Genomic DNA, 25,979 nt, shown 5'->3' with positions numbered 1-25,979 from the left:
TTATAAAAAAGACAACCACTTATTCAAAGCAGTGTTAAGCACCACCAAAAGGTGCAGGATTATGGACGCTTCTCTGGTCATGAATGTGGGGTTTTGAGATGCTTCACAGAAAACCTGAATGACGTTAGAATGATTAAATGGTATAAAAATAAGTTTACTGAAGACGACAAAAATACTACTGTGGGCAAAACATAGTAAGACTCTTTAATTTAGAAAACTCATTCGTCAAAATACTTTTTTCTGGTTGGTATAGCTATCAGTGACATCTTTGACAAATGTAGAATCAAATTTCTGTTGTCGAAATGTTTCGAATGTTGGAAAAGGCCTTCGAAGATAATTGTTTATCGCGCGCAAGTGCTTTTGATTGGTACAAATTATTCAAAGAAGGTCGTCACCGCTTTGACTGGCGATGAGTCTTGGATCTATGCTTACAACTTGGAAATAATCAATCGGCCAAATATTGTGGAAAAGGTGCCCCGAAGCCGAAAAAACTACGTCAAAAATCTAAGCTATGTTGACAGTTTTCTTCGATTATCGACTAGTGGTACACTCCGATTTCCTTTCGGCCGGGCAAACTGACAACAAGGAAAAGTATTTGAGTGTTATGCGTTATTGATTGTTCGTGAGTTTTTCGCTATTCAGCAAACTTACACGACCGCTCTGGGAAAAAGCTAATTTTACTTAAAATAGAATATAGTATATGTTGATTGAGGTTGCCAGCTGCTTTGCAATTTCAATTCAATATTGTGTTGGAAATAATTTTTTGCTTTCAACAAATTTTTGCTCGTTTTGTAGTCCATAAAGTTTGACCATAAAGTAACTGAAGAGTTTCTAAATAGTCCAATTATATGTGACAATCGTTTGTTCGTTTCGCCACTTGTTTTATTATTGAAGCGGCAATAGAAAGTAAGTTTTTGTTCTTTTCATAACAGAAACAGGCTAGCTTCTATCGAAACGTTCCACTAAGCTCACTTTATGTCGAATACCGTCCCCAAGCCCCACCGAATTCCGTAGTAATAATCAAGACAAATATTCGGTACTGAAAATAGAGCTTTCGGGATTCACGTCTCTGGCAAATTTGCATATCCATACATTATTATATAGGCAGGCAACCGAATATCTACATACTTATGTATGTTTGTACATGCAAACATATGGCCAGCAAAAGCTTTGGATGTTAAAAATTGTTTACGATGATTACGTTTTTGTTTTTGTTTTTGTTGGCACATTGCGGGATCCTTCCTTGCTTGCTGCTGCGTTTGTTTCGTTGTGTTTTTATTTTAATTTATTTTATTTTTTTCTGCTGTGCTTTGCGCGAGGAATTTTTTATTGAACGAGCATGCGATGTGTATATGTATGTATGTATGTATGTATGTTAGTGAGTATGTTTGCTTGTAAACTTTGTTTGTTTAATTTTTATTATTTAATCGCTTTATTTAATTATTCGCAGCTTTATGCTTGTTTTTATAACTTGCTTTTACTTTTATGTGTACATAAGTATGTATTTGTTGTTGGTTTGATTGCTTAGTTGCTGTGTATTTGTGGCTTGTTGAACGTGAAGTTTTCCCATTTCGTCCTATAGAAGTTATGACGGCAAGGTCGAGCGAATATTGAAAACTTTTATTTAATAATAGCATATTTATATGGAAATAAATAAAGTTAATTATAACTGTATATGTATATTATTAGAAATAATAATGGGTTTTCCTATAGGGATGATATGATTTCTAAGTGTCGTTTCGGCCATTTTTTGTATGTCATGATATGCAATTTTTTTTCATTGTATTGAGTAATGTTTACAACTTCATCACGAACAGATACACAGCAAGAACAATGTTTACAAATTATTAAATTTTATTATCAATATAATCGTTCTCCAAGGATGATCCAATTCGAGATTCCCTACTTTTTTAAACACAAAACACAGAAACTTCAATTTTAATAGGAAATATTTATTATAATTCGATCATTATTTGGCATTTATTTTTTGTGGATTATCTCTTACAAATGTTGGCCGCGGCTACGTCTCAGATGGTTTACCCGTAAAGTCCAAATTTCGATGACTCTTCCGTGTAGTTCGACTGATAACTGACGAAAGACACGCATCACGCGTTTTGCTCCAAGGTCTGAATCGAGATTGTCCTCCTTGATTTTAGACTTTACATATCCCCACAGGAAAAAGTCTAACGGTGTGATATCTCACGAGCGAAGCGATGTAGCTTGAGAAGGTCGACTTGTACGCTTTCAATTCAAGATCTCGACGTAAAATGCGCCAAGTCATTCCATACTTCAGTCTGAGTGTTTGCGAACGGTGCCGAATCGACTCTACATGGTCTTCGTGTGCACTCTCAACTACGGCTGCTATATTTTCTTCAGTGCGTACTGGATGTGGTCTCTTCGGTCAATGAATAATGAATGCTGAGTCTTAAGATAGGTGACGGTGTTACGAATAGTATGCACATTAGGCCGATTATGTTGGGTATAAGTGGAGCGAGGCGCGCTGCAGGTTTCACATACATATGAGTTTTTCAGTTTAGAGTTGTCGTAATGTCTCCATTTTTTATCACCCGATGTAAAAAGGACTCCTTTTTGTAGGGTTCAAACAGCATTTGTGGCATGCAAAATCGTCCTACAAGGTCTCTCGACTTCAATTTTTATGTCACCCAATTTCCTTGTTTTTGATTTTCCCTTTCCGACTTATTTTACACGTTTTGAAATGGCTGCTTCGAAATCCTCAACTTCATACTTTTTTTTGACCACCCAGGACGTTCTTCATCTTCCTAGCCAAAATCGCAGCTCGAATGGAGTTATAAATCCAATATACGAGTATAAATACAACCCTCTCCTCAACATGGAGATCGAAATCCAAAAAAGCGGAATTCTTCTCATTCACCCCACCAAGTAGCCCCTGAAAATTTTATTGATTAAATACTATAAAAATGCTGATCAATAGCAGTCCATAATTTATGTAAAAAAATATTATTCTTCGTCGCAATTGCAGCCATTGAGAACTCTACACAGTTTTGCATCCCATTTGCATGCGTTGATCTTGCCAATTAAAATATCCGCCAATGTATGTGTAAATCTTTTATCATTCTCGCCGATTTGCGTTCATTTCTCGTTTTCTGCCACACTCTGCACCGTAATCTGACATGAGAACATTAGTGCGTGTTTTTCTTTTGCCCCATCCTCATCGATAATTAAATGATTTTTATAGCCACTTTTCGATCAGCAGCGCTGTGCAACGTTGCGGGAGATCTCGATCACGCACACACATACAGATAGGCACAATACTGAAAGACTTCGAGTATTCATACAGTGGTGGGCATATAAATAGTGCGCTCCGACTTCTTGTGCGACAATATGTCCAATAAAGATTTGACTTTTTGCTGATTCCGCTGGCACCTTAGGATATGAGTACCACAAACTCTTTGGTCGGTTTATTCTGAAACAGCTGGAAGCGTAGTCTCCTTCGCCGGCTTGTGTCAGCACATTTATACTTTTTCCTCTAGTTTCTCGATATATGGTTGGTAACTTTGGCTTATGAGAATACCAGCTCGAGGCCTTTTACTGAGTTCCTACCCTGTCATAATCGATATTTGCCTATCTATCTGTTATACATACGTAATATTTTTTAAAGAATACTCATAAGACAATGAAGATATGTATACGCTGTACGAGGGCTGCTATATATATTTCTGGCCTAATAATGAAAATAGGAATATTTATCAACGTAAATGGTTTTATTGTTTTTCAAAATATTCTCCATCAAGATTTATACACTTTTGCATGCGCTCAAACCAATTTTCGAAGCACTTTTTCCACTCCGAATGAGACACCTCCAAAACATGGTTTTTGAATGCTTCAACAGCATCTTCTGGCGACGAAAATCGTTGACCACGCATTATTTTCTTGATGTGTGGGAATAAAAAGAAGTCATTGGGTGCCAAGTCAGGGCTGTGCGGCGGATGACCCATCAATTCGACGTTTTGGCCGGTCAAAAAGGCGCTGGTTTGAGCCGATGTGTGAGAGCTCGCATTGTCATGGTGCACAATGATTCGTCTTCTCTTGTTCGTTTTTCGAATTTCTCCGAAGACTTCAGACAAACAAATATTGGTGTACCACTCAGAATTGACCCTACGTTGCTCAAGCGGAACAGTCGCCACATGACCAGTTTTGCCGAAGAAACAGGCGACCATTTGCTTCGAAGTGCTTCTTCCACGAACAACTTTCGTTGGATTTGGCTCGTCTTGGAAGACCCACACGGTCGATTGCTGTTTTGTTTCGGGCTCATACGCATAGATCCATGATTCGTCACCTGTGACGATCTTATAAACGTATTTTGAAGCACCGCGATCATATTTTTTCAGCATTTCTTTACACCAATCCACACGAGCCTTTTTTTGATCGATTGTCAAATTGTGCGGGATCCAACGAGAACAAACCTTTTTTATCTCATTCAATGGACAATAGAGAGACAACATGGGGACCTAAATTTCCACCCAACCCAAATACTAAGTGGGCATGGATGTCTTAGAAACTGTCTGTTCCATATTAATCATAACGTTATTCTGTATTGTCCGAAGTGTACAGAGTGCATAGAATGAGAACACGTATTTTTCAGTGCCGCCGTTAAACATAAGGGAAAAGCTAAATTCTACACGCGGCGGTAGTGTAAAGGTACAAAAATAGGACTCAGTCTGTTCTTAAAATAGGAAAGACTTAAATGTCTATTTCTCTTCCATGAAGTAATACCTAATCCGGTGGTTGCGTGGGAGAGACATGAGTTGGGAGTAGGTTAGGTTTCAGTCTACTAGTTTTGTCACTATATCAGTATTTCGTTTTATTTACTCATTTTAGTACATCAGGTATTCATTTAAAATTTCTCAGGTTTGAAGAGTTCAATTGTACAATTTAAAACTCAGATATCAACCCTGAGTTTACTAAAAATTAAAAAGGTTTGTGTTCTCTTTTTGTGACCACCACTGTACGTATACATACATCTATTTATACACATTAGTATCTGAAAGTGCATGCGTGCACCTTACTTCTACATAATATCAAGCAAGCGACTCAGCACGTTTATGCCGCATGTGGCAAGTGTTGTACATACTCACATTTATAGTTTTTTGTTTTTATTTCTATTTTTATCCTTTCCTACTTTGTTTACGTTCTTACATTCCAACTTGTCGCACTCGCATTTATTTTTGTTGCTCCTCTTTCGTGTGGCATTGGCGTAGTGGCCTGCTGGCAACGCTTTCCACTGTCCACGGATGTGCGTCGACGTGTGCAAACCAACATGCAACATGACTACGGAAAGAATATAAATTTGTACGTTCAAGCGTGCGTGTGCATACGGTATCTGTGGCCGCGTGTCCGTCCACTTCATCGATGCACCTCAATACGTGTGTGTCTGGGGCTGCCGCCGTCACTTCCATCGCTTGCACGCGGTCAATGCAACGGGTGATCCAAGTAGAGGTACTTTTACCAATCCTTTTTTGATAGATCACGTGGGCGTCGCATCAACCTATCATTATTGGATAATGTTCGACCGTATTGACTACGTCCAAAACGCGGTAAAGAAAATATAGTCGCCGTAGCTGAGAGTGTACGTGAGGAACGTGGAGAGTCGATTCGGCGCCGTTCGCAGCAGCTCGGACTTAAGTATGAAATGACTTGGCGCATTTTGCGTCGAGATCTTAAATTGAAAGCGTACAAAATACACCTTGTGCAAGAACTGAAATTGTTCGATCTTCCCAAGCGACATCCCTTCGCTCTATGGTCTCTTGAAAAGTTCCAAGAAGATTTGAAGTTCTCGAGCCAAATTTTTTTCAGCTCAGATGAGATCCATTTCTGGTTCAATGGGTATGAAAACCAGCAAAATGTCCGCATTTGAGACGTAGAGAAACCTGAATAGATTCAAGAGCTGCCAAATTATACAGAAAAAACAATGGTTTGGGCCGGTGGAATCAGCGCTCCATAATTCTTCAAAAATTATGCCGGTGAGGATGTAACCGTCATTGGCGACCGTTTTGGGTGGGTTTTTTTTTTCATTAAAAAAGGGGAACCCCGAAATGTATCACCCTTTAGTGTCTTCGTCGACAACAACACTACCGCTACCACCAGCGCAGTCCCTTCGTTGACACACTCAGTCTGCTGCGTCATGTTGCACGTTGCTGTCCATTCCTGGTCTGTCCGCCGTGGAGCCTCGGCCGCCACCGCCTGCGGAAGATTTTACCCTCCGCACAGTTTGTTGTTATTGTTTTTATTTTTTTACTCTCATTTTGTGTTTTTGTTATTGTTGCTTATCGGATCATTGTACTTGAGTTCATTATTCAGTTTGTTTTCATTTTTGCGTTTCCCTCAACCTTTTTCATTATTATTATTATGTTTTGTTATTGGTTTGACTTTGTTTTTGCATGAGAAGCGAAGCAGAAAAAAAAAACAAATAAAAAAACCGAAGAAATTGCAATGAAAAGCAGAAATTACTTCGACTGCAACATTTGTTATCCATGTTTCACCAGCAAAATTTCAATTTTGTTTTGCTTTTTCACCTTTTTTTTGATTTTTCGCTTCATTTCCTCGAGTTTTGTGATTTTGCTTTTATAATTTCTGTGTTTTTGTGTAGTCGCGGTTTGTATCGCTTTCGTAAAAAATGCGCCGATTTATTTTTATAAAACATATTTTTGAATTTGCTTATTTTTAGATTCTACAGACGCGTCGTGCGGTGGACCCATGTGTATACACACATACAAAGACCGACTGAGCGAGATGGAAGAAGTACGCATACTTCTTTTGAAGTAATTTGAGATGAGGCGAATTTCATTAAGTACTATGATGAAGTCGGACATCATGAGTATTTATGTTACGTTTAAGTAACCCTCAAAATCATACAAAAGCCAATTTCACAATATTTATTTTATTTTTGAAATTAGCTTAGACAGTTCATAAATATTCAGAGATGCTTTATTTATCTAAAATCACATAATCCAATCGAAGTATAGGTACTACCGGACAGTTGTCCGAAATAGACGATCAGATCCGGAATAGATTGAATTGTCAATGGGTAAGGACGATCCAATAGGTATATTTTAAAAACAAGATGGAAGAAATCTGCTTTGAAGATAAAACTAAGCTCATTTAATACAAAATCCATGAAAGTGGTTCATCATTATATTCTTACGACTCATTGCTACATAAGTAAGTGAGGATTGCACCGCATCCTAGGGTCCATTGAGCCCTCTGCTAAGTCATAGCGTCTCAACCAACCTCAGCAAATTTAGAAATTCTGATGTACTACTAGATACTATTGAGGCGATGTGATTCCTACTTGGAAACATGGTTCCAAGAGCATTTATCCTGTGCCTACAGACTACTGTGCAGTCGATTAGCAGGTGTTCTGGTGTTCAAACTCTAAGTCGCAGAAACGGCAATTCGAACAAGAAGCCTTCATGCGTTGGGAAGAGATTACCTTACCTCTGGCAAACATGTCTGGTGTCATTTGAAGAGTGTGTTTGGCGATTCCACCGTTTATCCTGAAAAATTCTAGTTTTTTAATTTTTATTTGTCGTGTTTGTTGAATTTATCATGTTTTGAATTTACGAAACAAATTCTGATGTCAGGGTTCGAATTAGTTTAAATGTTCCAAGCCACTTTTGTTTCATTTTCTGTATAAAATAACCCCTTTCAATCACTTCCGACATAGAAGATATAATATACATAATTTTTAGTTGATAACCTACTCGACTATGATCAATTAATTGATTAATCATGTTCTAAATTTTGAGCCAAAATCTGAAATTTAGTATTACTTCAATATTTCAAAGATACATTTGTTTCCCGTTTTATGAAGTCTTTGTGAATAATTAGATGATCGATTTCGATTGGATATGCAGTAATCATGTGTTCTAAATTTGTGACACGCAAGTCTCTTAATTCGCTGAATTTTCTGCGTCGTTTATCTCATACAGTTCCGTCATCAAATGTTGTCATCGTCCAAGCCTCTGCACCATATACTAGGACGGGATGATCAAGGTCTTTGTTCGTCGCGAGAGGATTTTGCTTTGCCTACTCAGACCGAAATAGCACCTGTTGGCGAGAGTTATTTTGTGTTAGATTCTAGTCTGGAGAAGGCAGAGTTAACGTCGCGGCTGTTGAGGTCAATGATATCAATATCACCGGCGTATTCCGGCAGCGTCGTTACAAACTTAATATACCCTCTTTAGAGTATAACAGTGTGTGTATATACTTATGTAAATATATGCTCATAAGTAGTAAAATGTGTACCCAGACGATTATTTGCAATTCTATGCGAGTCCCTTTGTCCTGCTTCTTTGTTCTTAACCAATTCGTTTCGGTCGCTGGTGTTTCCGCTTCTCTTTCTTCCTCATAAAATAACATTTTTCTTGTTGTTTTATTTTCATTTCGTCTGCTTACTTAACCCTTGTGCCTGAAAGTCGTGTGTTGTGGCATCTGATGGCGCCTTAAATTGGTATTAAGGGTGGTTTGTTAAGAATCCTACACAAGTGGGTGGTTTTATGCTTATTTTTTCACGCTCACTGCACTTCTAAGAACTTGGGCTTTTTATTATTTTTTTAATGAAGTCATCGCGTCGTTTTTTAAACTTTTCCGTTGTTAAGGTTTATTAATTTTTATAAATTTATGTAAAGTTTAGTTTTAGTTTTTTATATTGATATACATATTTTTGTATAATATTAAATATTTCTAACCCTTTTAACCCTTTCAGCCCCGAAGTTGCTTATAAGCAACTTCTATATATGTTTGACATCGTTTAAAAAGTCCTTTGGGGCTGAAAGGGTTAAAGATATGCATGTATTTGTGAATGTAGCATTACCCGTCGAACTCGGAGTGCACCACATTTTCATAATCGAACAAAACCAGTCAACATAACCTTGATTTTTGATCTGGTTTGATGTGTTTTTTTACATTTGGCTCGCCTTTTCCACGATATTCGCCCCATTGACCGTCTGTTTTCGGGTCGTAAACATAGATCCAAACTCATCGCCAGTAATAAAACATTTCGTGATATTCTGGTAGTCGGAAGGCATTGTTTCACAGACTTTAATGCGACGCAGTTTTTCGAAAAAATTTAGTGGCTTTGGAACCAACCGTGCTTTCACTTTTATTTGATCTCCCAAATTCGTTTTCTCTGATCCTTTCGATATTCTAATGATGCCAGTATGATCTCTGACCTTCTCTGAATAATTTGTACAAATCAAAACTACTTCCCGACAACCAATTATCACCGAAGGCCTTTTTCAACATTCTGAACATTTCGACATCGGAAATTTGATTCCGCACATAAAATTTATTGGAAATTCTTTGTTGAATAATTTCACTAGCAAAAATAGCTGAATGCACTATATATACATATGTATGTATGTACTTCAGAAAGACAATTGTATGTTAAACACTAATGATTATTTTGATGTGACATTTGGCACAGATGTCCTGACAGCCATACCAACTTATGTATAAATAAAATATTTTGACGAATGGGTTCTCGCGTGAGATTTATCATAAAAAGTCTTACTATTTTTTGCCTACATGCCTATGTGCTCTAAAATTTGATAATCTGAAGTAGGGGTGTACATATGTATGTACATATAAGTATACTTTTATATTCAAAATTAATTTTGTTCTTCGTCGTAATTTGTATTTACGTAATTACGTAATTGCTTGCAGTAATTTGTTAATTTAAATTTTTTATTTAATATGGCATTTGTATGTATTTGCGCCATATAAGTATGTATTTCGCTTCGCCACATTTAGAGTTCGATGGCCGGCCCAGGTTGCGTCAGCCACAGTATTTTTTTTTGTTTTTTCACAAATTTTCACAATATTTATTACTTATATGAATATTTACTTTTTTATATATTTTTGTGGGAGCAGCACGCGGCAATGTTTTGCCATTATTTGCTGAAAAATTGCGTTTTCATAAATTGTTTCGACTCCTACGCAGGAATAGTATATTTCTATTTCGGCAGCAAAAAAATGTGCCAAGCACTAGAGCGAACTCTTGGAGTGTTTATTTAGGCATAAGATGCTTTCAAAATACAAAAAAAAATAAATTATTTCATGGCGAAACTTCGAAATGGGACTAAAACCCTCTTCTCCACATCTAAGTATCTAAGTATAAGTATTAGAAATAGCTTGAAATCAGATTCAGAGCATTATGTTGCCGTCATTACGTTCAACGGTCTTTTTTGTAAACCGTGAAAGCAAGTTTTTGAATTCGTACGTCGAACATTGCATCTGGCATCATTCCCAATCAAATTGTTTTTTGTTTCATTGCTTCAGAAGATATTGCGCCACTTTTTTCCGCCAACAAGGCCTTACCAATTTCATGATGTTTCGATAACTATAATCTTATCCTTAAATTTTTTTGTTGCAAAACCGGTATTTTGTTCGCTATTCTGCAAGGTCAATTAGCTCTTTGTAGCCTTCGTTAGGGAAGATATCTTACCAACATCACCTGAAATGATTCTAATGATTTAAATTGGTCCCATTCGGTTGCCTGTTTTTATTGATTTATTTTTTGGTCGACGGCAACTTTCGACATTCTTTTTTATCTTTAGAGCATTCTGTAAGAAATCTACTGAACACTTTAAATTCTTAGCGATATTTTTCTGAGGTTTGAGAAGATAACGGGGAAAATAACGGGTTTTTCAATACGAGTGCTGCAAAAGTAGACTGATCAATTGAGGAAGACGCAAATCACTTCTCACTCAAGCATTGGGCATCTCTGTGACGTCGTTATGGCGAATTTTGCGAAAATATCTTGGCCTACATCCTTACAAGATCAAATTGCCGCAAGAGCTGAAGTCGCTTGACCACCAGAATCGTCGTATGTTCGAGAATTGGGCTGAGCAACAATTTGAAAATTATCCGGATTTTCATCGAAATTCATCTTCAGCGATTAGGTTCATTTCTGGATTTCAGATTTTCACCGAAAAATCATCTTCTGCGATTTGGTTCATTTCTGGCTGAATGGCTTCGTCAGTTAGCAAAATATGTGCTATTGGGCAGGCAGAAATCCTCACGTACTTCATGAGTTAACATTATGGACCGGGGGCGTCATAGGGCCGTACTTCTTCACTGATGACCAAGTCCAGCACAATACTGTGAATGGGAATCGCTACCGCTCGATGATAACCGAATATTTTTGACCCGAATTGGATGATATGGTATGTGGTTCCAACAGAATGGCGCCACAAGCCACACAGCGAATGTCACAATCGATTTATTGAAAACCAATTTTGGTGAACGTGTTATCTCACAAAAAGTTCCAGTCAATTGGCCGACTCGGTCGTGCAATTTGACGCCGTTCGACTATTTCTTGTGGGAAAACGTCAAGTCTATGGTCTATGCGACAATTGATGAACTTCGTACGAATATCGAACGTAAAATTGCAGCGGTATCGGCCGATTAATGCTTGAACACCGTCGTTTGGACTTCTGCCAGCGTGCCCATGGTGGCCATGCAAAAGAAATCGAGTTAGATTGATTGTCTCACGGACTTTAATGAAAGATTCACCACTTTACTTTCACTCTAAAAAGTATTTATTATTTGCAATCCTTTACTTCATCAAGCATTCAAAATTGAACCATGATTGTAGGCTAAAGGAATGTATGTACATATGTACTTATTATTTTGACCAGGTGTGTACATATGTACTATGTATAAACATTTATTGTGCTTAGCTGCGTATTGAAACTTTTATCAAATTGTTAAACAATTTAAAAAGCTCTCAACCTAAACAGAATCAAAAGCTCTAACGAAAAAAGCAAAACAAACGTTAATAAAAGCAAAGCTTTTCGTTTTCGCGACTTTTTCTCTATGAACTTTTCGCTAAACAGCTGAGTGTGTAGATATGTATATATACATATGTATGTATTCAAAATGTGTATTTATGTGTTGTTATTACTCTTCCTCCTTTATTTATCACTTTTCAAAACGGCAGTCATTCATCAATTGAATAAATTAAACAAATACCCGCGTATATACTTACAAACACATATTAGGAATATTTATAATTTTATTTTATTGGCGCCATTTAAGAGTAAATATTTTTTTTATTTTTATTTATTCCTGTATGTGCGTGTGTGTGTGTGCATAACGCATTTTCATTCAATCAAAACAATTGTGTATATGCAAATAATGTTTTTATTGCCTCATTGAGCTTTGTCTGATTGCCAAAACGAAAATCAAAAAGCTCAAAAAAGCAGCAAAACAACGCTGAAATTGTTTTGGCGTGCGACATGTTCACCATATGCCCGACAATAGTGGTGAGTGAGTGAGTAACGAAGGCGTCGCAGCAGCGCAATCAGCTGCTCGGAAGCAAAGGGCGCAAGCAGACAGTAGCATGACGTGCCGTTAACAGGAGCAACACTTGGCGACAGCAGCCAGCTTAATTTCTGTTTTTATTTTTGTTTTTGCGTTATGATGTTGTTTTTATTTTATTCTTTTTTTGTAACTGCGTAGCGAGCACACTGACCTTTCGGTTAGGTTGAATGGCTTTGCACAAACCGACTTAAATTGACTGTGGCCGACGTCGCCGCCACTCTGCCGACGTCTCTTCTTTGCAGCGGCTGTGACTGCCGCCACGCGGTGTCGACTGTGACGTCTTTGGCAGGGAGCAGGAGCAGCGTGGCTATTTACGCCTTTGTTTCGGTGCCGCGCAGCTGACTTTTGTGTATTTTCGCACTCATTGTTCTTTTTGCCTTTTATTTGCGGGATCTGTTATTAGTTTTAGCTCTTTTTTATGATTTCATATGTTTATTTCATCATCTGCTAATATTCTTGCCGCTTTAAGCGGTATATTGCCACTTCGCGGTTCTCGGAGTTCAAGCGACCGTTTAACGGCTCAAATTTGAAAATTATTGTCTAATTTTTGCACTTTTATCCACACACTCTTTTTACTTTAGGGAATTTGTTTTTTATATCAGTTACATATTGTTTGTTTTTAGCCGTTTGGATGAGCTTTATTCTAAGCGCTCGCGGCTGTGACGTTGTGAGTTCAGTCACGCATTTATTTAATCAAAATGACTGGTTGTTGATCTTGGTATAAGGTGGCTAGACACCAAGAGCTGGACCGGCAAATAGAAATTCCTTTTTTTTGTAAATTCACGAACTCATTCAACCAAAAGTGAGCTTTAACGCTAAATAAAACTTTCTTGGGAAATTGGGGTTCGGTGCTCATCTCGTTTTGGGCTTATTCACTGAACTTGCGACACGCTTGATAGTTATTCAACTATTGCACGAGTTGGACTTTGTAAGCCCATAAACCAAGATCCTTCCTCAAAATCTTCCATAAAGCTGATAGTCACAGCTCTTTGGGGTCCTCTACTATACCCTGCTCAAATCAGCAATAGCGTTCTCAGTGCGCGCTGTACGGGGTCTCTGAGCAATGTTCACTAGAGGAAACTGGGTGCAAACTCGATTAATAGTTCATCTATGCTGGGCGATTATGACGACTGAATATTGGCGATGTGAAACATTATTTTGGTAGTATAAATCGAGAATCAGCTGCCAAAAAGACTAACTCCAAAAAAAAATTATTGTCTAATTGAAAATTTTGATTTCATTTTGCGGACTAAACGTCAGAATGTCCAATACAATATCTTTGTGCATTAAAAAATCGAGATATTCGAGTTACTCGAATTTTGAAAGTATCACGTCATAAGCTCTATGAATTCAGAAAAAATAATACTCGGTCGATCAAGAGAACAGAAAGCAGACGGACTTTTCGAAGTCGAATTTCTGGAAAAATATCGCTATCTATGGTTCCAAAGAATTTCCGCTAATTTCAAAATTAGTTTACAAAATTCGAGTGTTTCCAAATTCTTGAGCTACGATATTCGGTTACAATTATCGTGTGCCGAAAATGTTCCGAATATTAGAAAGGTGATTCAAAAACACAAGCTTACGAGGAGTACAAAGCCGAGAGATCGTTGAAGACATGCCTCATTCTGCAAGACCTTCGACCTCTTCAACTGATGAAAATTTTTGCTTTTGACCAAAAACGTCGACGAGTTGATGATTCGAAGCAATGTTTACAGATGTTCAAGCGTAATAAACCCGATTTTCTGCATCGATATGTGATATTGGAATAAACATACATAATTCCATAATTTTACTCTGAAATCCAATTGTCAGTCATCCGAGTGGACGGCACACGATAAATCCGCTTCGTAGCGTGGAAAAACGCAAGAGTCGGCTGGCAAGGTTATGGCTTCAGTAGTTTGGGATGCGCATGGAATAATTTTTATTGACTACCTTAAAAAAGGAATGGTTCTTCAGCGACTATTACATAGCGTTATTAGGCCATTGGAAGCACGAAAACGCTAAAAAACCAACGCATTGGAAGAAGCGGAAAGCGCTGTTTCAACAGGATAATGCACCGTGTCAAAAGTCAGTGAAAACGAAGACAAAAGTCCATTACTATTCTAGGCCGGGAACTTTTCAATTGACTATTATTATGTCAAAGATAAGGCATTTAAGGAACCCTTGCAATAAGTCTTCGAACTAGATATTTTTTGATATAGAACTGCCATCTCCCATCTGATTTGATTGAAGTATTACAGATTTATTTCAAACTTAAGCGGATTAACGGATCTGCTCGCGTAATTATTTATAAATTAGTAGTCGAAAATTTTGAGATTTCATAAAGAAATTGATAATTTTTTTTGTTCTGCCGACGGTTATAAAAACAGTTAACATATGTATAAGAAATTTAAAAAAGGTTCAGTGAGTTGCTTCTGAAAGAATTATATACATATACACAAAAAGAAGGTAAAGCCAAAGTAGGTAAGAAGTTTCTTATGCATCAGACGTTTTCTGCCAAAACGCGCGGAATATGAAATTTCGCATGCAACCGCCGTTCGCTGAATTCACATAAAAGTTAATACCCTGCAAGACGGGTAGCTGTTAGCAAACGTGTAAGCGAATTGTTATTGTTCACTTTTGCATTCGTTAAAATATTTGTTACTTTTGTTCAGAGAGTGGGAAAAAAGTAACACATAGCTATTTGATGTTCATTGGTTATCTCGCTCTAACCAATGGCAAATATCGCATGCTGCCTTGTTCTAACAGAATACACACATTTGTTAGCAAATCTCTTCACAGTATGTTACGGGTAACAAATTATTTTGTTAGCGCTTAGCTTACCCATGTGTTATGGATAACAAAAAGTATTTGTTACCCGAATATCTGTTAGTGTTATTATTTTGGTTATCAGTTTGTTACCTTTAACATATAAGCATGTTAGGAAGAACAAGCAGTAACAAGATTATCTGTTACCCATTTGTTACATCTAGCAAATTAAATTCTTTTAAATAAAACTCAGTTTTTTTATTATTTCTCTTTATTTAATAATAAAATCAAAATAAAATGCACAATCTATAACAAATATTTGAATTAAATATACACTATTTAACTTTAATAATTTAAAGCATACTCCATTATTTGGTTGCTGCACGCAATAGATTTGAATTTTACCAATGGTCCAAATGATTTCTGTAATATTAAAATTTTTAATTATACACACAACATTAAATTCACAATGCTTACCTTTTTCTCCTTGTTAACCTCTTTCATTTTCTCTATATAAAAGAAATTAATAATATATATATATAAATTAGAAATTAATTATAAAATATCATATTATCAAATAGCGAACTTACCTCTTTAAAATCCAAAATAAACTGCGCTTTTCGTTTATTCTTCTTGAAATATTGATTATTCGCCTCTCCTATTCTAACAAGTTAACATTACAATATGTTTATAATGTCGATAGTTTTTCTCTATCTTACTTACGTATTCTCCCATTCCATTGAAAATTCCAGAAAATGTAACAGTGTTAGTGAACAGCTGAAAATGTTTCAATGTGTTTGTGCAATCTGTTACCTCCGTCTTGCAGGGTAGATTCATAAATTGACTAATCCATGCGGACGGAAATATAAAGGGTGATTTTTTAAGAGCTTGATAACTTTTTAAAAAAAAAAAACGCATAAAATTTGCAAAATCTCATCGGTTCTTTATTTGAAACGTTAGATTGGTTCATGACATTTACTTTTTGAAGATAATTTCATTTAAATGTTGACCGCGGCTGCGTCTTAGGTGGTCCATTCGGAAAGTCCAATTTTGGGCAACTTTTTCGAGCATTTCGGCCGGAATAGCCCGAATTTCTTCGGAAATGTTGTCTTCCAAAGCTGGAATAGTTGCTGGCTTATTTCTGTAGACTTTAGACTTGACGTAGCCCCACAAAAAATAGTCTAAAGGCGTTAAATCGCATGATCTTGGTGGCCAACTTACGGGTCCATTTCTTGAGATGAATTGTTGTCCGAAGTTTTCCCTCAAAATGGCCATAGAATCGCGAGCTGTGTGGCATGTAGCGCCATCTTGTTGAAACCACATGTCAACCAAGTTCAGTTCTTCCATTTTTGGCAACAAAAAGTTTGTTAGCATCGAACGATAGCGATCGCCATTCACCGTAACGTTGCGTTCAACAGCATCTTTGAAAAAATACGGTCCAATGATTCCACCAGCGTACAAACCACACCAAACAGTGCATTTTTCGGGATGCATGGGCAGTTCTTGAACGGCTTCTGGTTGCTCTTCACCCCAAATGCGGCAATTTTGCTTATTTACGTAGCCATTCAACCAGAAATGAGCCTCATCGCTGAACAAAATTTGTCGATAAAAAAGCGGATTTTCACATTTCGAACCGAACACTGATTTTGGTAATAAAATTCAATGATTTGCAAGCGTTGCTCGTTAGTAAGTCTATTCATGATGAAATGTCAAATCATACTGAGCATCTTTCTCTTTGACACCATGTCTGAAATCCCACGTGATCTGTCAAATACTAATGCATGAAAATCCTAACCTCAAAAAAATCACCCGTTACAAATAGCCAAAACAGGGTGTTCAAGTTGTGGTTAAGTAATTATATACAAAAAACATGCGTAGTATATATAATATATACATATATGTATGTATGCGTTTATGTATATTTGTGTTGTTACATACATATATACTATGTACATAAGTATATCTGAACGTACTTACATATGTACATACATATACATAACTCTGTGTCCAAAAAGGTGCCTTTTAAATTAAACTGCGCGCGTCGAAGGGTTTGGTGAATTATTTTATTTGTTAGGTTGGTAGTACTGTCAGTCATATTTATGTCAAATTTCATGTCAAAATATTCATTAGTGTTTGAGATACGTGTCGTTTTGTGAGCTGCTAAAAGTGAGTTTTTCGTTTTTTGCGATGTCGAAATTTGTTGAGCAAAGAATTTGCATTAAATTTTTTTTACGGAATCAATTTTCTGCTGCGGATACGTTGAGAATGGTGCAGAAAGCCTTTGGTGATGAGGCTATGTCTAAAAAAAATTTTTACAAGTGGTATAGTGAGTTCCAAACCGGCCGTGAACGTGTCGAAGGCGAAGAGCGTGCAGAGCGACCATTAACCTCAACCGACGAAGCTCACGTTCAACAAATCAAAGTCGTTTAACAATTAGAGACCTTGCTGATGAAGTTGGCATATCGAAAGGCTCAGCCAATACCATTTTGAAGGATGTTTTGGGCCTCAAACGCGTCAAATCTCGACTGGTACCGAAAACATAGAATTTTTTGGAAAAAAGGCGTCGCGTTGAACTGTGTGAAACGATGCTTTCCGACTAGCAGGGTGTCATGAAATGCATTATAACTGGCGATGAGACTTGGGTCTATGCTTACGAACCCGAAGCAACCGATCAATCGAGCGAATATCGTGCCAAAAGAGAGCCGAGACCAAAAAAATCGCGCCAAAGTCGCTCAAAAATCAAGGTCATGTTGACTGTTTTCTTCGATTATTGTGGTGTTGTGCATTATGAATTCCTTCCAACCGGTGAAACAGTCAACAAGGAATATTATTTGAAGGTTATGCGCCGTTTGCGTAACGCTATCCGCCTAAAAAGGCCGGAATTGTAGAAATACCAAAGAAAATTGTGGAAATTTTTGGTTTTTACATCACGATAATGCACCATCCCATACTGCCCTTGTAATTCGTGATCATTTCGCCAAAAACTCAACCCATTACTTTGAAGGGGATGAAATTGATTTGGAAGCGTAAATAAAGAATTTTCAAAATAAATACAATGTCACCTTATTTTTTGGGCACAGTAGTCTATGTACGTGATTGCCATTCTTAAAGACCCCAAAGCCGTTGATTTTGCTGATTTATGACGAAAGCACAAATGAAGAGTGAGTGAAGCTCTAAAAAGAAATCAGCTGTTCTTCTTTTTAATTTATTTTCCCAGAAGGAAACCGCAAATTATTTTTAAATACATAATAAGCATCCCATATGTATATATACAATATGTACATACATACATATATGTATAATATACATATGTATATGCCTTAGTTATCAGTTATTTAATTTTAAAACGTTCTTCACTGATTTCACTTCATGCAGTTGGTTCTTAATTAATCGTTTCCTGAAGGAGTGACAATCATGAAGCCACATCTTTGCCCTTCGAAGCACATTATGCATATTAAACTTAACAGCTGAGTCACCGTTAATTTACTGCTTTTAATGCAAAGTTAATCGGTACCTAAAGATTATTTTCGTACAAGTTGCTACCATAAATGGCGATTTCACGCCCTCACTCATAATTTTTGTTTCGTTGTTTGACACAGGCTTCCGGCAGTTTGTTATATTCACCAAGAAAGGAAACATTTCGGTAGAATATCGATCTGCTTCGACAGTTAAAATATTAATGAATCATCTTAAAGTCAAAATAAGAAAAAAATGTTAACTTCGTTTGTACCAAAGTTCTAATATCTTTCACAACTAAAAAGGTTTCACATACAAGAATTTATTTTCATCGGTTTAAATGGCAATTTTAGTGTTTCGATCTGAATTCGGAGATAGAAGTGTTGTCTTTAAATAAAAAATTTTTCCATGAAAGGACTTGGTTTGGATCGATCAGTTTGTTAAACTAAAGCCATATCCAACTAGGATACCAGAAAGACCTCAAACCGCGTCCATAGCAGTTATGATGAAACGAGTTTGTATATTCTTACGAGCTCGTTTGCTTTGGTATTCCTGGAGTATGTCCGGTACTGAACTGATTTAAGATAAGTATTTCGTACAACATGAACTGTTAATTATAAAGAACCATGCGGGTCAATATGACCCAGCCTCATTGACGTCGGATTAATAGACGATTCCTTAAGAAATTTTATGTGAGAGCATATAATGTGCAGACTCATTCGAGTTCACCCATTTTTTTTAACGTCTTCTGAATTTAAAATAAGCTTAAAATACAGACAGCAATATTTCTTTCATACGTTTTATTTGCAACAACTACAATAAAGAAGTACTTAAGTATGTACCACGTCTTCTCGTTGATTTATGCGTCCAGCCGAAGAATCTTTTGTTCCACCTTCACAGTTTCGCTTGGTTCGCCCACTAAATGGTCGGCGGTTACTTTGCTTGATTGGTTTGATGATTTATTTTCTTATTTTTTGCAATGGCGAAGATTGGCGTTGCCGCTTTCCTTCATCTTTCACATTCACGCTAATTCTGCGGCTTCATTCAGCCGCTCTATGCCCCGCTTAATGGCACGTTGGTTCAACGTCTATTTGATTTCTTTGTTGTTTTGCAAGCGAAAGTTGTGCGGAATATGTGTGCCAGGCGTCGACCCACCAACAGATGTCGCGTCGGTATAATTCTTCGGCGACGTGCTGATGAAAGCGTAGTCAATAACAAAAGGCGTCCAATCTTAAAGAGATCTCTGTTTGCGCTGTGACGGAGTAAAAGTAAACGCAACAGAGAAGACAATAGAATAAACGAACGGGAAGTACGGCTTCGTCCATATTAAAGTCTTATTTACGCCCTCGGTCAATGTACAATAGCGATGTGCGCTGAATGTTGTACGCGACACACATGGTAAGGTCGATAGCACAAAGAAAGCCGCGGCTCAACGACAGCTGAGCTGAATGGTGACTGCACATTAGTCATTTGGTATTTTACACTGACAAAGACATTGAATGTTCCGTTTCAGTTGAGCTTGGCACAGGTTAGCCGGCCTTTCGATCGGCCGCTCGCTTCCGCCGTTGAGCTTCTTTATTCTTTCTGCTGAAAATGCTTTAAAGAAAAGTTTGAATTCACTGACTCAATGGCACAATATTTCCAGATAAAGTTTAATAATTAGTTATCTTGATTTAAATTATTATTTTTCTTCCAAAGCTAAATGATGTGATCTTGCCTGTCTAATCTGAATCTAGTCCTGGGGACCAATAGAGAAGGCTTTGTATTTCGCGAAGGTTGGAAAAAATCAAATCTGTGTTTTCGTATTAGTTGGGATGGCACAAGTAATTCAAAAATAAACAGTCTGCAGTCGCTCTTCTGTAAGAAGAGTGTGTATCATTGATGAAAACGCAAAATGTGTTGTTCTTCACTTATAAGTGGACTGTTTGGTTAGGTTTCGTTAGGTTAATCTGGTAAGCCAATGAGCCCCGCATAGACCAATTTTGGTCCTTTGCGATGCCAGATGGAGTTCAGTTATTAGATCCATGAGGAGAAGTACTTCTTTAGGATGCCCGCGCTTGACGCGAATTTTAACAGACTCTGTGGCCTCATTTTCCATAACTTCTTCAGTATATCATACCGTGCGGACCCCAGATGCTTACAGCGTAGACAATTGCACTAGAGATGCTCCATTGTTTCCCTGATGCCTTACTATATACATTTCCTACAGTCTTCTTGATCTGTCAGTCCCAATCTGGACTGATGAGGAGTGTCTCTGTTTAAACGGATATTCGATGTTCAAAACAGCTTCTCCGTCAATAAAATTAATAGTACAGGTATGCCTCAATACTTATGGTATCATGGAGTCATCAGACGTAGAAATTGGCTTATCGCAGACTTTTGTTTGTTTATAGTTAGCAGACAAGTCTTTTAGAATCTGGTCATTCTTTTTGTAAGAACTAGAAGCACTGGAGGTACCAGTCAGGTATCACCGTTTTATACCCAAACCAAGTGTGATAAAATTAGATATTACGACTGTTTCGTTCTGCCACTTTCTTTAGCGTGATTTGACATTCAATTGAAAAGCTTTTTACAACATAGCTCCCTTCAACTTTTCGATACCATTTTTGTGGTACGATTTGTCATATTCTCCAAATTAGGCCGCAATTTCGGCGATATTTTCTTCATTCGACGAACATTTCTTCACTTTTGAGATTTAAGGACAGAAAATAGTCACTGGGGACCAGATGTAGACAATACGTGGGATTCGGAAGCAATTCGAGGCCCCTTTCATGGATTTTTGGCTTCGTTTTCTCTGACTTGTGACACAGTGCATTATCCTGGTGAAAGACCACTTTCTGTTTCTTCAAACGTGGTCGTTTTTCGGCGAATCGAGCTTCAAACGATCTAACAACGCTATATACATAATAGGCGCTGTGTATAGTCCTTCCTTTTTTAAGGTAGTCAATAAAAATTAGTCCTCGCGCATCCCAAAATACAGATGCCATAATCTTAACAGCCGATTTTTGCGTTTTTGCACGCTTTCGCATGACTATCGAGTGGACTTCGGAGTGAAATGATAAAGACATGTTTCATCCAGTATCACACATTGACGCAAAAACTCAGGTTTATTATGCTTGAACGGTGTGATATCACAGAATCTTGTTGGCTAATCGATTTGCCCAAAACATGAAATTATTTACTCATCGAAGTGTTCTCTCAATAAATCCATTGATTGATTCGATGTGTGGGAAGTCTTGTTGAAAACAAATGCCGCCGAGATCACAAGCTTCAATTTCTAATAGTCGCTTATCATAACGCGATAACCGTCCCCATTGACGGTTACGTTTTCACCGGCATCATATTTGAAGAAATATAAACCGATGATTCCACCGGGGCCACAAACCACACCGAACCGTTGTTTTTTCTGGATGAAATGCCTACTCCTCAATCTCTTCCGGTTGCTCTTCGTCTAAAACGCGGCAATTTTGATTGTTTACATACCCATTGAGACAGAACCTGTACAAAATTTCAAAACCATATCTCGAAAACTGAGGGACTAGTTCACGTTGCATGCAAATAAATAGACGGGCATGGCTAAATCGGTTCAGCTTGTCACGCTGAGTATTTGCATCCATACATATACTTTATAGGGCCTTTCATGTTTTCTTCTGGGTATTACAAACTCCGTTGAAAACACGACATCAAATATGTTTAGGATATAAAAAACCGCTGTGTTAAAATACCCTCTATCAACAAGTTCTTCACACACTACGCGCCCAGTTAAGTTTAGTAAGCGGTCAACGAAGAAGTAAAAAACTACCAAGAGAACTGTAAAAGGAACAATACCAAGAGATTTGTAAAAAAAAAAAGTTGACGAACGTTCGCAAGCTCGCAACCTTCCAATATGTATGATAATGTGACTGTCGCTTACGCATTTCTTACGCTCGACTGCGTCGGTAATTGCTATGCGAAGAGCTGGGTGTACATACGCCGTGTCGATTTCAGGAACCTATAAACTTTTATTTTCTGCTACGAATGGATGTGTGTATGCTCACGTAGCATATTTTACCGCCCCACTTAGTATGTAGTTCTACTCGGGGTTCTTGACCGACGCGCCAACAAACAAACAATTCGGGTTCATCAACTTGCGCCGACACACACACAGGCAATCAAACGCGAGCTACGCTCTAAATGTCTTCAGCATCCAACCAGCCATAGATACATACTTAGGTACATACATAAGTATATACAGCAATGTCCTTAGACGCATACGCTTTACCCACAGACGCTTCGCATCTACTTGATTTGCACACTCAGTCAGCTGTGCGCCAACTATCGAAGTGAGTACGCAATTTTAAAATATTAAAAAACATTTTGCTGTCTGCCAGTTGATCGTCTCCTCACACTGCTAAGCGTGAAAATCAATCGCGTCCATAAAAATACATACATACATATTTACATAAGTATAGTGTGGAGTAGGTAAGCTAGCGGATTCTACTTAATGCTTTGTCCTTTGGTAGCACCAAAGATGCACTAGCCCGCTTGCTACAACAACAAGATAAACTCAAGGTAGTGCTCGTCTGTCTGCATTTGTCCCTTGACCATCAGCAGCACTTCATGTCAGCGTCATCGTCGTCTGCCTGACATCTCGTCAGCACCTTCTGCGTTTGGCCTTCACCGTTCTATGCACCACAACAACAACTACTCATACAGACAAGTAACTGCATTTTCTTTGTGTCTGCAGCCAATGCTCATTGCCTTTGTCTCAACAGCGTTGTAGCAGCGCCTCGTAGGACCCTGTACCCTGCCGCAGGTCTGTTGTTTGCACCACAGTTAGTCACTTCATTCAGTCGGCTTTTGTATTTCCCTTTTTGCTGCGCGGATTTATGCATTTGCTCAGCCAGACGCAGTTACACAGCGTCGCTTAGCTTAGTCCGTCCGCAGCGCCGCGTGTTTAATTTTACGTCTGTCGGTCTGTTGGTGTTCTTTCTTAGGTACATAGACACTTTTATCTGTACATACTTACGTAAGTGTATATGTGTAGCCACGCATATCTTTACCGGTTATTTGCTTTTCGCCGATAAATCCATCATTTCTATACAGTGGTAAACATAGCATTTGCACCGACTGTGCGATTTATAGTGTCTTGTAATGCTCCTCGACTCGTTGTTTAACCATTTCAGCAGTAGAGTAAACATTACTCTTACTTGTTGTTGTTTATCATTTCGCTGTTTATGCTGTAAAACTGCAAAAATCTGCAAATTAAAAACTTCTCTCAATCGAAGGCTCATTAAACTGGATATTTTTCGCAATGGGAAGCATGGTTTTGTTTGATTAATGAGTTGGCTGCAAAAATTGCAGAACGGAAATAACTTAAAATGATTTGTGTCTAACTAACGGTATTTTATAACATCTTCAAGAAATCGATACTGACTTTTGTTAAGGAAAATAATCAAACTACCTAGTCAAATTAACTCAAAAAGAATCTCACTTTGCTAACCATTCATACAAATCTGTTTGGTAAGATTTTTTTCGGAACGGAATTTCCGCACATGTAGCTCGCTTTGGTGGTCTCTTATTTAAGCCAATCAACGACGACAACTACCACTTGAAGAAAACTGGCACTGAACGTCATTCACAGTGGAGCGACCCTTGCGCAACTTCGTTCTAGATATTGTAATAGGTTAAAGTCCTATTTATCCAGGATTGACGCCGACATTCCTCGTGACTCTTTGCTCGTCATAGCAAAACTCACTCATCTAACACTCCTCTCCACCTACCTGCATTTAGGTTTAAATCACATCCACCACGAATCTCCACAAAGGGCCAAACCCAATGAGCAGATTGGTGTTACCTCCAAGGGCTAACTGCTCCCCGTGGTACCAGGTTATAGTCTTTGGTCTGACTTTGTAGCTTTTGCTACTACCAGTTGAGTCCCCATAAACTCAATGACTGGTTACATTTGTCGCTGTTGCAAATGCTACTTTATATTATGTGTTATAATATGAAGCTAAGAATTTGACTTCCAGCTGAATATTATAGCACTATTCTGACTTAGACCATGCTGACAGATTAAACAAGATCTTTATTGTCAGACACAGTGCATGAGGCTTTTAGTCGCCTCTTACGACAGGTATGCCTTGCCGCGGGTATATTCGGTTTCCTTTCGGACCCAGAGGGGTCCCTCCTACCCGCAGGGTGAACCCCTCTCCATATGGTCCGATCCCGTCGAAACAGCATCTTTCTTGGACCAAACATTAGACAATCTCGATGACAACCTTACCTATACCTTACCACTCAAGCGGGTTAACCGTTAAATAACAACATTCACAGTTAATCCATTAGCACATTCAAATACTCTTTGTCATTAAATACCGTACATGTAGTTAAATCACCACCCATAGCAGGCGAAGGACGCCAGTTGCTCCGAGAATCTAGAGTAAACCTCGCGCATTTTTTTTTTTGGATATTGTAACAGATCAAACTACCACCTATGTCCCCGACACTCTAAATACATATAAGTCCTGCGAGCAACGAATCCATTCACCTAACACCACTCTACTTATGATTCCACACCTTCGAAACAGCACGTTTTCTGGACATCCCGTTGGACGACTTCGATGACAATCAACTTGAGCCTTACCACCCGCTGAAATTAGATAACCGTTACAACAGCAACCTCTTAAAAAAAAATATATGAATCGAGCTGGGTAAGTGGCAGTGGTGGTTCCGAGGATAGTTTTAGACGTCCGAAGCTAAAAGGAAAGGAAAGTACGCCCCGAAGAGCCAAAAAATATCTTACCATTGATCCCACAGGCATAATGACGCAATTTCTTAAAAAATCGAACGTGAGTCGGTTAACGACTGTTTTTTGTTCACATAATCGAATGTCCACCTTTATTGGCTTAGAAAAATAAACGAACTAAGAAGAATTGCTAACGGATATATGTACATACATACTTTGAGTTAACGTCAATAACGCCGCAAAAAGAAGTCAGAAGGAATCAAAATCTCATCAAATCTGACTATCTGTTTGAATCGCAGGCGTCGGGTTCAAACCAGTATCCTAGAGTAAATTTTTCATGCGTTTCCCAGCAGATCTAATGAGCTAATCGATTTCTACGGACTTTTTCGCGTTAACGCGCTAAATAATATGAAATGGACCTCCTTGACTCAGCGACTACCTCCTTTTTCAACTCTCGTTGTGACTCGTTTAAAAAGAATTTCATTGAAATGAGGAGGTGAAAGTGAAAAAAAAGCTTAATCAAAGTATTGGAGGAACGTTAGAATGAAATTATGTCCAAGAATAGATCCAAATTTTCATTCAAAAAAGAAGTTCTTTTGTTAGGGCCAGTATTTTTGGGTTCCTTTTGTAGATACTATTCAACTGCAATATTTTCGGAAGAACTTTGCAACTTATCTGACAG

The 25,979-nt window shown here is 37.9% G+C and overlaps 1 protein-coding gene and 1 long non-coding RNA gene across 3 annotated transcripts in view; one reads left to right on the top strand and one right to left on the bottom strand.

The window, feature by feature from the left end:
- LOC105224622 (platelet binding protein GspB) overlaps positions 1–25,979 on the top strand; it is a 174,879-nt gene that overhangs the window by 44,793 nt on the left and 104,107 nt on the right. The gene's annotated exons all lie outside the window — the stretch shown is intronic.
- Positions 14,926–15,942, bottom strand: LOC125777882 (uncharacterized). Its single transcript, XR_007422441.1, has 3 exons — positions 15,705–15,942; positions 15,592–15,623; positions 14,926–15,537 (listed from the first exon to the last, which is right to left on the bottom strand). It is a non-coding gene; the product is annotated as an uncharacterized LOC125777882 (long non-coding RNA).

The sequence above is a fragment of the Bactrocera dorsalis genome, chromosome 3, assembly GCF_023373825.1.
Source record: "Bactrocera dorsalis isolate Fly_Bdor chromosome 3, ASM2337382v1, whole genome shotgun sequence".
Taxonomy (NCBI): domain Eukaryota; kingdom Metazoa; phylum Arthropoda; class Insecta; order Diptera; family Tephritidae; genus Bactrocera; species Bactrocera dorsalis.
The sequence above is the reverse complement of the archived record's forward strand: the minus strand, read 5'-3'. Positions and strand labels throughout refer to the sequence as shown.